Source organism: Montipora capricornis, chromosome 10, assembly GCF_036669925.1.
Source record: "Montipora capricornis isolate CH-2021 chromosome 10, ASM3666992v2, whole genome shotgun sequence".
NCBI classification, from domain to species: Eukaryota; Metazoa; Cnidaria; class Anthozoa; order Scleractinia; family Acroporidae; genus Montipora; species Montipora capricornis.
Genome location: NC_090892.1, coordinates 16,666,126 through 16,681,125, shown reverse-complemented (window position 1 = coordinate 16,681,125; position 15,000 = coordinate 16,666,126). Strand labels below are relative to the sequence as shown.

Here is a 15,000-nt window from a genome sequence, read left to right as displayed (position 1 = left end):
TCACTTAAATGCAAGATGCTTCTCACTGCAATGAAACCAGTGGTATTTGCTTTACTTTTGGTTGCTCTCTCGACAAGAATCGCTAAGGCTTGGCTGCAAAGTAATCCTGGCAAGAAACAGCACAACTCTATGGCTTTCGGAAGCTTCCAGCCATATTATTATCATTCCTTAACGGCCACGAAAATTGCAACCTCCAAATCGGAAGATGAATTGAGTTGTGCATTCACATGCATCGGTGAACCGAAGTGCTTTTCGTTCAACTTTGCAGCTTACCCAGACTCGCAGGGCTCATACCCTCGCGAATTGTTAGACAGCGCGACATGTTTCACGGAAAGGCAAAGATTCTAAGCAATGCTTCCTTTCATCATTTTAGCCCAGTAAGTAATTTACATCTCGTTTTATGTCATATATTCTCCCTCGAAAAGAATATCGAATAAGGCCATTATTGTTTATGAAGGGGCTCGTTTCTAAAGAAACAGGGCATGGTACCATGCGTCGAGGGGGGGATGAAACTTTTCGTTTTCTTAAACGAGCTTAGAGGTACATCAACCCCCTTAACATTTAAGATTTGTGAGCTTCTGCCCCAATCAGCTCTTCGAGCCTCGTCGAATGTTGTTAGCCCAAAGGTTTCGTCAGAGCGATTTTGCTCTTCGTTTACGGTGGTTAATTCAATTGCCATTTCATAGAAGGAAATTTTCGTACTATCGTTTCTGTCTGCTCTTAACCGTTGTAGTCTCCATGCTAAGCCTAAATGTAAAGTACAATAGAATATACCCTGCGATGAGAAATCATCGGAACTGAGCAACATGCAGTTTTTTTGCTATGCAGATCTCACGAGGCTTCATTTATGTATTTTAGTTCATGTAAGTATCGTAATTGAAATTTTAGAAATACAATATGGCGAAGGCACCTGCTTATATTTAAATAACTGTAAAGGGTCACTTTTCATGCATACTTTAGATCTGACCTTGCGTTTACTGTTAATTGAAATATCCCAAAAACGGGAGAACAAGGTCGTTTATTGGAAAAATGTGTTTTATCGGCCACACAGCGTGCAATGATTGATTTAAAGGTCGTGATTTTAATTACTTTGGAGACGTACAACGGCCGCGAGCTAGAAACCGTTTGGTAATCATTCGAACTCAAGTTAATCTCACGCAGCCTTTCTCAGTCAAGACCAAACTTTTTTTGTTTTTTCATTTATTTTATTAACGCGTTCATGTGCTGAAACACCTACCAAAAAGGTCCTTTTTGCGCACCGGTGGCTTAGTTGATTGAGTATCGGGCTGCGAAGCAACATGTCGCGAGTTAGTCCTGTTCCGGGACTCCCTCTTACCCCGCCCTGAAAATGGGCCTGGAACCCAGGCGGGAAAAGAGAGTCCCGGAACAGGACTAGGGTCGAGTTCGAACCTCGGCCGGATCAAAACTCAGGATATTAAAATAGCTGAAGAGAAAGTGCTGCCTTTGTAATTACTTCTTCAGCAAATGGTTAGACTTTCAAGTCTTCTCTGATAAGGACTATAAACCGTAGGCCCCGTCTCACATAATTCTGTGGGACGTTCTTGACTTGGAAATAATCTTCTGCTGTTCGATAAGACCACATATATAACTACCGACAGTTGTCAAATTGGAGGAGTCCAAGTACTGAAACTGATAAAATATTTTATCTTTCTTCAGATTTCTCTCGAAATAAACAGGTTGGAGCATAATTTATGAAACGTGGAAATGTCCAGTAAAAATATAAAAAAACAATGGTTGGAAAAAGGTCACTTCTTCACTACCCTTCAAACCATTTATTGAAATCAATTTCCATTTACTTCGCAGCCACAGTCTCCTTGTCACAATCACAGCTGTCAAAATGAAAGCGATTGTGTTCCTGACTTTGAAGAGAACACATATCGCTGTAAATGTCATCCAGGGTTTGTCGGCCTTCATTGTGGACGGAAAGGTATGGTGCGTTATATACTTGATTAAATGCATCATTTCAATTTCAATACCAGTTCCAGTATATTTAGTAAATAAACCGCTTAAGGCGGCTGGTATGTCGGCTGATAATCTCCGTGGCCGAGAGATTGTCCGAAAAATGAATATTTGGCCGAGAATTGAAGCTTCAGGGGCACATGTGAAATTTTCCGTGAGTGAGAATAAGGAATCGCGTTCCTTCGTTGCGCGCAATAAAGTTTTGATTGACTTAGCCATCAAGGTATTCGAACTGTTATATACCATAACCTAAAAACATTGGCAACTGTACCCATCAGTTTTTTTACTCGGCGTTACCCGTCTCGTTGGGTATCTGTCATCTCAAGCCTGTCGCACATCACCAGAGCTATCAGTTGAGCAAAGTTTCATTCGTGACTATTCATGTAATCAAGTTCTCCCAGTATGCTGTGGCGCTTTCAGCGCTTTTAAACACGCGTGCCATTGGTGCCGAATTTTCAACATGTTAAATAATTTTTGGCATGCGCGTGCAAAGCTATCGCCTCACCATCTTACACCAAGACGCATGTTTGACGGCCATGTTTGACAACGATAAACTTAGGCCTGTTCCAAACGTTGTGCTACTGCCGTGCCGAACTCAAATGAATTTGGCTTGGCAGTGGCACGGCAGCGGTTTCAATCGTCGAACCTAATACAGTCGCGCCAAATTCAAAAGACAAAACAAACCATCCATCCAGCGTAATAGTATGCAAATAATGCAAAATACATTAAATTAATTTATGAATTGAGTTCGGTGCAACAGTAGCACGCCGTTTGAAACCAAGTCGTGCTACTGCCGTGCGACACGGCAAGTCCTGCCGTGCTAAGTAGTGGTGCCGAACCTGAGTCAGCCGTGCCGCGCTTAATGGTTTCAAACGGCGTGCTACTGCCGTGCTTAAATCGAAATGACAATTTCATTTGAGTTCGGCACGGCAGAAGCACGACGTCTGAACCAGGCCTTATAGCTCTAGCAGGTGCATACCGGCCTTTAAATACGGGCTTTCAAGTCGTTCGGACGGTATAATATATAGTTTTATACGGTTGTATGTAAACGATTCGCAAAGCACGACTCAGCGGTGATCCAACTGTAGACTTAGTGTAGAGTTGTTGAGAGGAATGTTAGAAAGCGCCAGAGATGTACTGGGAAAGAGCCGTGTATTTTTCTTTGGTCGATCACCTCGTACAAGAACTAAATGACAGGCTTCTGTCACAAGAGGATAGTTTCTTAGGACAATATCTAGTTCCAGTAAAGCTGAACGCTTTCAACAGCCGAGTACAAGATAAGCGTTATGAAGCCTACAAAACCCATCTTTCAAAGAAGAAAGACACTTTGAAAATGAAATTTTGTGCTGACAAACAAAGTGTTTTTATTGAACTAATGAAAAACCAGTAACACTCACGGACAATCTAGAACGCTAAATTGGGGACCTTTATCCCAAAGTGGTCACATTTATTACCACCCTTCTAACGCTCTTTTAGCACGATGAGCAGAGTGAAGACTTCCCTGCTAACTGAGGTCTCTTTTCTTTTGCGTCTGCTGGGCTGACAAATATGGGAAAAGAGATCGACCTCTGCCATTGGTCGAAACTCACTTTGATCCAACCGCCGTTCACAGCCTTAGACGGCACTCTTCAAACCACATTCCGCATGATATGCTAGCAGGGAAAGTGAAGACGCACTTACGCTCCACTCGCAACACTTGCCCTGATACATGCTTACAGAGTCACACCCATTGCAGTGGACGCCGTGATTGGCGAAATTTACGCAAAAAACGAACAAGCGACTAGCCGGCTAGAATTTCTTTGAGGTCCAGTATTTCAGATATGTTTGCAACCAATGTGTCCTTAGTCAGGTCATTTAAGTTGTTTTTTCTTCTTTGACCCAACCGCAATTGGCTGCATTTTGTTAAATATACTTCATTATTTCTTGTTCAATATCGAATCCTGGCATTTGCCAAGTTTAAGCCTCCAGGGCCTAGTTGTTCGAAAGCCGATTAATTTAATCCAGGATTAGCGTAAAGTTTTGTTTCAAGTGTTAACTTTTTGGTGAAAGTTTCCTTTGCTTATTTTTGTTTTTCAAGATTGACTTCTTCTAATGTAAAGTTTTGCCGAATATCAGCGTTGAACAGCACTTGGGAGTAGAGAAGTAAACTCCTTGGTTAATTTTTAATCTGGGATTAGCGTTAATCGGCTTTTGAACAACCGGGCCCAGAATGCAACAGATTACATCTCAGAGTGCTTAAATGTTTAAATCTTCCCGTGCCCCCGGACCCCCCCAGCATGTCGCGCCTTTGGTGCTCGTTATGGTCGCTAACGCGCCCACGTTGCATGTATTTCCCCTGAAAATGCTCCACCGACGCTTACAAAAGGAAAATGCCGAGGAACGCCTATGTCTAGTGTGCGCCGGGCTTCATATCCAACTCGAGGTCGAGAATTAATTGTCAACGTGTGTTTAGGAAACCGTACTAACGCGATTGCATTTCGTGATTTATGCATGGGCACGAGTGATGTTTGGACGTTCTCAAAATTGCACGAGCCGTTTGTGAGTGCAATTTGAGAAACTTTCAAAACATCACGATTGATCTTAAATCACTTGATGCATGAGTAAGTTCATACAATTTTTATTTATTATATAATCAATTCCTGTGTTTGTGTTTCCATAGCAACTTCAGAATTGCACTCCACAAGCTAGTTATGCTTTTGTCTTTGACCAGTCAGAAACGCGATATTCTGTTGAATATATAATAAAATGCATTACTTTATTATATCAACTCGATTAGGTAAAAGCTGCAGTGAAATAAAATCTCACAACCCTGAGGCCACTAGTGGTTCTTATGCCATTGATCCTGATGGTGAAGGAGGCTGCGAACCCTTAGATGTCTTTTGCAACATGAGTGAAAATTTACGGAATCGGCGTTACAGTGATTGGTCACGATAGTGAAAATAGAACGTTGGTTAATGCGCTTGAAGACCGAGGGAGTTACAGAAAGACCATTCAGTACTCTGGAGTGAGCCCCTCTTGTTTTTCACAGCTGTCCAACCTAACCAATGTATCTTCCCACTGTGAACAGTTTATCAAATACGAATGCTATCACTCTGTTCTTCTTTCCAATGGTGATCCTTACGGCTGGTGGGGGTCACATGATCATGGAAAAATGAAATATTGGGGTGGAGCGGGACCAGTGGATTCCTATAAATGCGCATGCGGGGTAGCACAGCAATGCGCAAAGCCTGCCAGCGGCTGTAACTGCGACACAAACGATAACGTGTGGAGAGAGGACAGCGGTTTCCTAAAGCAAAAGTCGCATCTCCCAGTCGTGGAGCTAAGATTTGGAGATACCGGGGATAGTATTGAGAAAGGATATCACACTCTTGGAAAGCTCAGGTGTTATGGGATGATTTAAGTTTCCCTCTACCTAAACATTGCTGCTCGTAAAAGTGTGCTGGTAGGCTTAAAAATGAAAAGAAAGTTGATTTCACGAAAGACGCTACATGCAGCATTTGTCCTCAGCCCCGCATAACCCAGAAGTGTCGATCTCTCTCATTTGGCCTTGGCCTATCAGTTTACTGTGTTATCTAAATTTAAAACACCTCGTGCTTAATGCAAAATCATAGATCGTGTAAGGGAAAGTCGTCAAGAAAATCGTTCCATAGTTGTCGTTGCAATATATGACCTTCATATATTCTTCCTTCAAAAGAAAGTTTCTAAAATCTTATTCATTGATACTTATAATACAAGTAAATGATAATATTATTACGTTTTCATTGTCTTTCACAGACCGGCCATTAATTGAACTTGAATTAATCGAATACTGTCAAGGTAAACTGCATTCAGGTTCTGTTTAAACATAGGGAGTGGTCTCTCAGTCTTCCTAGGCAGACACTCATGCTTTAAGTGTTCGACTTGCTAAAAGACAGAAATAATGGGAATCAGAAAACTAAGATTCTTCAAAAAACGGCCACCAATATGTTTAATCAAGCTTGATTGAAAACAGGTAAAGTATTTGTTCGCTATTGTCACATCCTCAGGAAGCTAACCGCCGAGGTCTTCAAATAACTGAGGACAAAGTAAAACCTTTGTAAAGACATCTGCAAATGGTTAGACTCTGAAGTCTACTCAGATAGAGGCTATAAACCGTAGGCCCCGTGTCGCAACTCTTCGATGTTCATAGCCCTGTGGGACATAAAAGAACCCAAACAGTATTCCCAAAGAGTAAGTCGCGGCAGGAGCTCGTGAGTAGGAGCTTGCCTCTCCCATAACAGGCCCATGAATCAACCTTTGCGCGTATCTTTCTATTTTTAGAACGCCACGAGTTCTTCAGCTCTACACGCACCATTTAGAATGGCCAATCAGAATAAAGTTATTGTCAAACGAAGACAAAAATAACAAAAACAAAGCATGCACATGGTGCAAATTGATGTAAGTTGATGCAAATGCGAGTCTCCTGCTGAAGGGTTAAAATGCGCGCAAAGGAGCTCCTAGTGAGTGTGTGTACGCTCCTAGTGTGGGCAGTACTGATCACGTGTCTTTTGAGGTTGGGCCTTCTATAGATATATTTGGTATGAACCTTGATAACAAACTTTGTTTCTATAATTATATATCCAACATTTGTAAGAAGATAAACAGTCAGTTCAATGTTACGTTACGGCTACAGAAATTGATCTCAAGTGACACTATGTTAACATAATCTGTATAGAGCCTTCATTCTACCGCATTTAATTTCAATACTGCCCTACAGTCTAGCATCACTGTGTCGCACGTAATGCAGAAAAGCTAGAGGTTTTAAATAAACGCATAATTAGGTTTATTCTCAAAGATAACAGTTACTAGACAGGGTTAACCTTACAAGGAAAGGTTACGTTTATACAAACGTTGGCTGTGTAGCACTTATATTTTAAACAAAATTAACTGAATAGAGTGTAATGTGAAATACTAGATTTCTATCCCATATGAACCATGTGAGCGTTAGCCCTACTAATGGAAATGGGCCCACACAAGGACAGAGAAAAACTCTGACCAGGTTGGGACCACCATTTTTAAGCCTATCAGCGATGGGACCACCCTGGTCAGAGTTTCTCTCTCTGACCAGGTTGGGACCACCATTTTTAAGCCTATCAGCGATGGGACCACCCTGGTCAGAGTTTTTCTCTGTCCTTGTGTGGGCCCATTTCCATTAGTAGGGCTAACGCTCACATGGTTCATATGGGATTGAAATCTAGCACTTCACATTACACTCTATTCAGTTTAAAATATAAGTGCTACACGGCCAACGTTTGTATAAACGTAACCTTTCCTTGTACTTGTACATGTTCATTGCCGTGACTTTAACATCTTCAGTTTCCACGGCCTGCTCCTGTCTGACCTTGTAGCTCAGTCGGTAGAGCGGCGGAGATCTAACCCGAAGGTCGTGGGTTCATTTCCTACCCACGGGCCCGTTTCTCGAAAGTCCCGAAACCTTTTCGGGCCCGAAAAGCCATTTATAAAACTGCCAACCGCTGATTTTGGAAGGCCGATCTTTTAACATGTTTTCAAGCTAACAAAAAGCAAACTGACTGTGAAGTTTGACGACTTAAATCCTCTCCGTTCTTGAGATAAAAGGGGAATTGAGACACCCGAAAATGGCCCGTAAAGTTTCGGGACTTTCGAGAAACGGGCCCCTGGGGCCCGTTTCTCAAAGGTCCCGAAAAATGTTCGGGCCCGAAAAGCCATTTGAGAACTGGCTAACCGCTCCTTCAGGAAAGCCGATCTTTTAACATGTTTTCAAGGTAACAAAAAGCAAACTGACTATGAAGTTTGATAACTCAAATCCTCTCCGTTCTTGAGACACAGAGGGAATTGTGCCACCCGAAAATGGCCCGTAAAGTTTCGGGACTTTCGAGAAACGGGCCCCAGGTCAGAGTTTTTCTCTGTCCTTGTGTGGGCCCATTTCCATCAGTAGAGCTAACGCTCACATGGTTCATATGGGATAGAAATCTAGCACTTCACATTACACTCTATTCAGTTAATTCAGGATTAACCTTACTTTCGTTAAGTAATAGGCGTCTTCAGAATGTGTCATTTTACTATATAAGAGCTTGTTTGTTCAAAATTACCCGAGTTATATGAGAGACACGTTTACTTTCCGCTCTTCAAGTTACAACTTACGTGGAAGCCACATCCTGTCACTTTCGAAGCCAAAAACAACAACGTATGATCTAAACTCTTTTAATTACGGAATTCTTTACCTGAAGTACTGAGAACTCGCTGTATCGTCTTAAATGTATTTAAGAGGAACATTCTTAGTATTGTTTTATCATGGTTTGTACTTTATTCTACATTATTGTTCAATTGCTTTTGTAAATATTTAACTTAATTCTTGTATTTTCAGCCGAAGTCATTAGCTTTTGTAGCTATTCTCCTGCTCATGTAGTTTGCTAACATAATTGGGAAGGTAACGCATGGAGGTCGACCTGTGAAAGGGACTCCGTGTTCTTCTGTCCTCGGGCATTGTGCCGGCTTTAATTAAAGTGCCCTCGAAGCGAAATTCTTACACACATACATACTTGGAAATAGTAACATAAAAGACCCGAACGTGCAAATATAAAAAGGGCCTCGGCTGAACCTATGACGCCATTAATGTTAAAAAGAAATGTTGAGGTGTAATAAAGGGATGTTGTTATATTCACTACTTGCACAATCCCATAATGCAATCCGTTTTGGGAGTTCCTTGCGTAAAAACAATACAATTTTTTTACCCTTGGACTCTGAACATCTCCCGAAAGAATCTGCCATCAAAGCGGACAGAATACCACCTTAGACGGGTCCCTTCTGACAACAGTTGCGAAACCAACGACGTGGGTATAACCATTACCGACCACCTCCAGTGGTCTGGACACATTAAGCAGATCTCCCTGCAAGCAAACCGCACTCTTGACCTTATTCACCGAATCTGCAGAGACATTTGAAACAACCCCATTCTAGTGAGTTTCTTTTTTTTCAGCAACAACAACAACAACAACAGGTTTAGAAGGAGCTGAGAACACTCTGAAGGAGGACTTCATTTTCTGTCACTTGAGCACTAATCCACTTCACTGCCTAAATTCCTTTGAATATAAGCATATTTCGTTGTCCTTCCAATAGCAATGGATATATTCTTGATACAAATAAACCAATTAAAAAGAATGCTCACTTATTAAGAGATGTTTCGTGAACAAAACACTCATATTTCCAACGTAAGAAGATAATTATTTTAAAATATCTTTGCTTGTTTTGGACACCCGTCTTTGACCTCGATCAACTCGTCAAAAATGAAATCGCACAAGTTGGGAATTTCCGGCCGGAAGACCTTCCCGTTCTTTTCAATTTTTTCACGCAGATAAACAGTATTTCTCCACAGTATAGTTCCTCCGTTTTCAGTGTTAGGTGGTCTAAAACCGAGAATTGACACTTAGAAGTAATGCTTAAAAAACGAGCAGGAGTGTTTTATCGGGTTTTATCAATAAAGGTATCAAAATTACTGAGCGCTGATTGGCTGAGACAGAGGGCATTTTTCTTAATCGAGGGCATTTTTGGTAATCAAGAGAGGGCTTGCCCTTTATTGATAAACAAGTAATCGCATGAGTCCTCGTACTATTAAGGATTAATTGCACTTGTGTTTTGGAAATTTTCCAAATTGCCCTCGTCGCTTCGCGACTCGGGCAATTTTGGAAAATTTCCAAAACACTCGTGCAATTAATCCTTAATAGTACTCGGCCTTATGTGATTACCTATACTAAAACCACGAGGCGCAGCCGAGTGGTTTTAGACCCGATAAAACACGTGCTGCGAGTTTTTTGAACGGCTTCAAAAACATTCCACAAAAAGCGTGTCCCTCTGGACTCAAAACAATGGTTCAAATTGTGAGAGGTGAATATTAGCATACAAGAAAAACAAGCTACGCCTTATTAGAATTATTTATATGAAGAATACTAACGAGGAGTGTTTTATCGGATATAAAGCTCATGCACGTGACGTTTTATCGATGTTTTGATAGGCTGTAAGGCTCATGGATTATTAATGAGTTTTTGAAATAAACTTTTGAGAGTCCGGAATAAAATAGGTACTTGTTTCAGTTCTCGAATGACGAAATGTATCCCCCACACACGAAAGCAGTTGTTTGAAAAAAACACTACTTCAGTTCAATCTACCTGGACGGAAAAGATAAGGCATCACATTCAAGCCACCACAAGTTAAAATTTTAAAAAAGTTCGAAACCCTACTTTAATCAATAGCCAGTTGTAAAACGCACTCTTGCGTTGCTTGCATAAATTTTGCGGCTACGACTTCGACAACACGGTCAACACCACAAAACATCAATATCATTGGTCAAGAGAGGGAAAAAATCGTGCTGCACGTGCGGCACGCTTTTATTGCTGTACTCTGCATAACACATAAAACAATGTGAAATCACCATGGACAACGTGAGTGTACAATTCTTTATTTTTACTCTGAAACCGCTCGCATAAATTCAATGTTAGGATAACTTCCGCCCACATTGTACGAAGTGAACGAGATGAAATTACCGTGAAAGCCTTAGCGTTGTGCAAAGTTACACTTTAAAGTGACGTTTTTCACGTTTTCGTCGCTCGGTCGGCGACGTAGATCTTAAAGTCCCTAGCCTAGCTACTGGATAGTTTGCGTTGATTTAAGTGAATTGAACTTGAAAATGAAAGTCGAATGAAAAGTTGTGTTCACATGTACTCTCAGTTGATCACCTTGTCTAAAACTAGTTTATAACGATAATCCTTATTTACGCTCATATCACGAGATGCTTTACCCAGCGACTGTTTTCTTGGATAAGACGTGAGCCAATTCACGTCTTTTTCGTATGCAGATTCCGCGTCCTTGAAGTTGAGAGGTTTTCACTTAAGAAATTTCCGTATCCAATTGTTTGGACTCACGTGATCGATATTTCACTCGGCAAATATAAATAGTTCTAGTTCCAACCGTGTTCGCAGTTGAACATACACCACGACAACGCTGGAAAACACCTTGCACAATGAAGGTCTACTGCGACAACAAAGCTATCAAACCAGCAGCACTTGTCACCTACGAAGGTGTGAACAGTGTTTATCGCAAGAAAGGAGGAGAACTGCTGTACATCGAGGGATCGCGCACTTTCGATACCCTTCGGTATGGGAAAAACGATTCCAAACTGCCCTTCGAGTTCACCTTCACGGACAGGTACAACCACAAATGGAAAGTTGTGATTGATAAAGAGGACGACACCATCAACATGTTCATCCCGTGCGGGACTCAGATGCTTTGGTATGGCGCCGACGATAATCCAACCAGAACTGGGTCCGATGCTCAAACACAGTGGGCGTCGGTTCAGTTCAGCTGGCAAGATAAGACGTGGCTCCCTCCATATCATGCTGGGGTAAGAATCGCCTTCAATGGTTACAAAGATAGATCTACCGGGGAATGGAGTGTAGATACAGAACGCTGGAACAACATCCTAGATCTGGCCAAGAAAGGAACGGATGTTTCTGGAGCTGTTGTGGACCAAATTGAAAAGGGAGTCGCTATCGCTAAGAAACCATGAAGTCTCGTCTCACCGTTTTCCTCTAAGAAATTGAAGCTAATGCAAAGGAATTTGACTCTGTAATGCCGTGACAAAATAGATATCGACTCGTAAATAATTAAAGTTCATTACAAGCTAGGATCTTCGGTTAACTATCTTGGCTCCGAAAAGTAGCTCTGGTGTGTAATGTCGGTCAGGTTAGTTTGAAATTTTGCCTTGTTGGTCTGATGAGCTGCAGTGGAAAAAGATTGCAACAAAGTGCAAATTTCCGTTTTGAACTAACACAAGAATAATTAAGGAAAACTATTATGTATAAGTTTAACAAATCATAGTTAATGCATGGAGATGGTTATGAAACTCGACAAGTTCCTTTGTTTCTTTTTTTCGTCCGTATTTTTGGCCTTGTCCCTGCACAAAACACACCTTTTTTTAGAGAAGATAACCAATCAAATCCTTCGATTACAATTATGCGCAACTAATTTACAAACCCATGCGAAGCGAAAACAAAAAGTTGTGCGGGGTCACGGTCAATTCAACATCGATTGCGACGACATTGTTCTTGCTTTTGGAGGTTCTAAGGTTTCGTAACCAGTCCCTCGATTAACTATGAACAAATTGATGTCAGTTTTTCATGCGTCTGTCCTGTTATTGATCATGAATTTCGTCATAACATTGTCAAAGTAGCTGTGGATCCTCGAGGCGATAGCAGTTAATACACTAAGGAATAGAAACGTGGTAGGTATCACGCAGACAGACTAAAAGAATATAGTAAACTCCGCACCTCAGTGCGTTTTCCGTCCGCCGATCAAAAACACCTATAACAGTGCAATTGATGTAACTATTTCTAAGACAATATTTTGCTCTTTTCGCAAGCTATTATAATGCGAGGAGGCTACACCAATCAGAAAGGAGGAAATAATATCAACAATAATTTATGAAGCCTCTTATATGGTTTCCTAATTTCTCTCATTGCACCATTTCCTTGATTAAACCAGGACCCACCTCTGACATCTCTTTATGTGGTACTTCATCTCTTCTAAGCGCTTTTGTTTTTGTTTAAGAACATAAACTATATCAAAATGATATTTCGCCCAAGCATCGCATGATAACTTGCAGTGCGGTTTGGTGAGCTACCATATTTGGGATTTGAAAGGTCAATTCTTTTGTTGAAACGACTTGGTTGTTGATTCACGCGAAGTTAAAAGACCCCCCACCCCCTAGTTGACTTAGTAGGTTGAGTATTGGACTACTTTCTGTAGTCAGACCAGCACTCAGGGTTTTTAAACAATGAGGAGGAAGTGCCGCCTTTGTAATGACATCTGCTAATGGTTGGACTCAGTCTCTAGTCTTCTAAGATAAGGACGATTATGAACCGTACGCCCCGTCTCACAACCTTTAATATTCATAACAATATGGGACGTGGAAGAACTCACACAATATTCGCAAAGACCAAGGCATGCGGGAATTCCCGGTGATAGTCTGTTCTCTGAAGGTCGACTCCGTGTCCTGATGTTGACTCAGTCTCCGTAGGATTTGTCCCATAGTACACAAATGAAATGAAAAGTTTCATTGTTGACACTGTTACCTACAACAAATTTAAAGCTGAAGAAATTAAGAACAAAGAGATGTTCTTTGATACCAATGCTATTCAATGTCGCAATGTACATCCAAACTAAGCAAGCTACCAGAGTTTTTACATCAGTTAGTCAGTCAGTCAGTCAGCATCCGTCGCCGGTCTCTGTTGCGAGCCTAGGAAGGCCCATCAGGCCGGCGCTTATCTCCGGTTTCCGTAGCATGAAGCGACTAGGAGTATTTATACTCCTCCCTGGATGGGATGCTAGTCCATCGTAGGGTTACCCCCAGCATTTCGCCGGTACCCATTTAAACACCTGGGTGGAGAGAGGCACCGTGAGACTTAAGTGTCTTGCCCAAGAACACAACACAATGTCTCCTACCAGGCTCCGAACCCGGTCCACTCGATCCGGAGTCGAGCGCACTAACCATGAGGCCACCGCGCCTCCCACATCCGTCGCCGGTGCCATGACATAATTCTTTCACCAGGACACCCTGTTCAACATAGCCTTTTGCAGCTCCGTAATGAGTGTCCCTCAAATACTGCTTAGGAAACGATAAACTGTTGCATTTACGCTGACCTAAAAACAACCCTAACCTCATTGTTAGAAATAGGTAGCAAAGGCTTAGACTTAAAGGACACTTTAGACAATTTTTTTTTATGTAAGGAAAACGATGTACAATTTTCAAAAACCAGTTAATTTTAGTCAGCTGTATCAACTAAACAAAAGGCATTCTCGTCGAATGCGACTGCAATAGTTATTCCCCTGTTTAAAAAGGATAAAAGACTGACTATTCTTCAACACAGTTTTGCAGTTAAGAGTAAAGGGTTAAGGGTTCAGTGTCACTACCTTTGATGGTAGCGTCTCCTGTGGCCTTAACTAACGATATATTTCAACACTTTCTTTGTTTAGGCCCGTTTTAAACGTCGCATTTTACATGTGCCGAATCTAATGCAAATGAGCGAGAACAATAGATTTTTCTCGTTTGCATTAGATTCTGCACATGTTAAATGCAGCGTTTAAAACGGGCCTTAGTTTTACAATGATCTCCTCACTAACTTCGACTTCTTACAAAATCATAGAACTTGTATCTAAAAATTCTAAATTGCCGGTAATTAACACTAACCTTAGGAATCAACAATATGTTTCTCCAACTTTTTAGCGCACGATTCTGATAAGTCTGAAGTGTCAGCGGTCTCCTCACCCAAACCAGTCCAAAATGGGCGTGGAGGGGCGAGAGGGACGTCTGAATACTCAATGTTGTCCCGTTACATCACGTACTTTTACGAAAATGGTAAGTAATCTGCGATTGATAAAGAATTCAAACGTCTTGCAATGCGCTTTTCAAAATTAGACTGCGGCTACTTATTGGCTAGTTGTGCCTACTCTAGTTTCAAACCAAGTCAAGGCGCTGGAGGGAAGGCACTGAAGTATTCGAGGCAAGCTCACACAATTAATGCGTTCCTCACGTTTGGGTTAACGCAGTTAAAAGACGGGAAGAGCAAGCACTGTTATTACTTGGTTTCTGGACATGGTTCCAATTCAACTGGTTTTGACAAGTCTCTAATCTACTAACTCGCACCATTTGTTGTGAACGAAATGTGTCAGAAAAAAGGGAAGAGTTACACTGCCGCCGTGGTGGTGACTTCTCCTTTGATTTCATTAACCAAACTTGAACACCAGATGAAATCTCGCCAAGATTTTTGCACAGGTCCCTAATTAATTAAGATGCGTATGCTCCTTCTTTTATGAAAACAACAGCGCTAACAATAGACGTCCTTTGGAACAGTGACGCTTTGTTCTTTTTATAGGTGGTTTGCAACCAATCTCTAGAGACACAGATAACAATGATGTAATGTACAATTGCTGGTGGACGAACAAAAGAAGCTAATGAGAGATCTTTTGTTT

General features: G+C 41.4%; 1 long non-coding RNA gene and 1 pseudogene across 1 annotated transcript; both read left to right on the top strand.

The window, feature by feature from the left end:
* The window catches only part of LOC138021682 (contactin-associated protein-like 2), a 7,913-nt pseudogene extending 2,157 nt beyond the window's left edge, over positions 1–5,756 (top strand).
* A 4,413-nt stretch (positions 5,757–10,169) lies between these two features.
* LOC138019705 (uncharacterized) lies at positions 10,170–12,526 on the top strand. Its single transcript, XR_011126215.1, has 2 exons — positions 10,170–10,415; positions 10,829–12,526. It is a non-coding gene; the product is annotated as an uncharacterized lncRNA (long non-coding RNA).
* Positions 12,527–15,000: the final 2,474 nt, after the last annotated feature.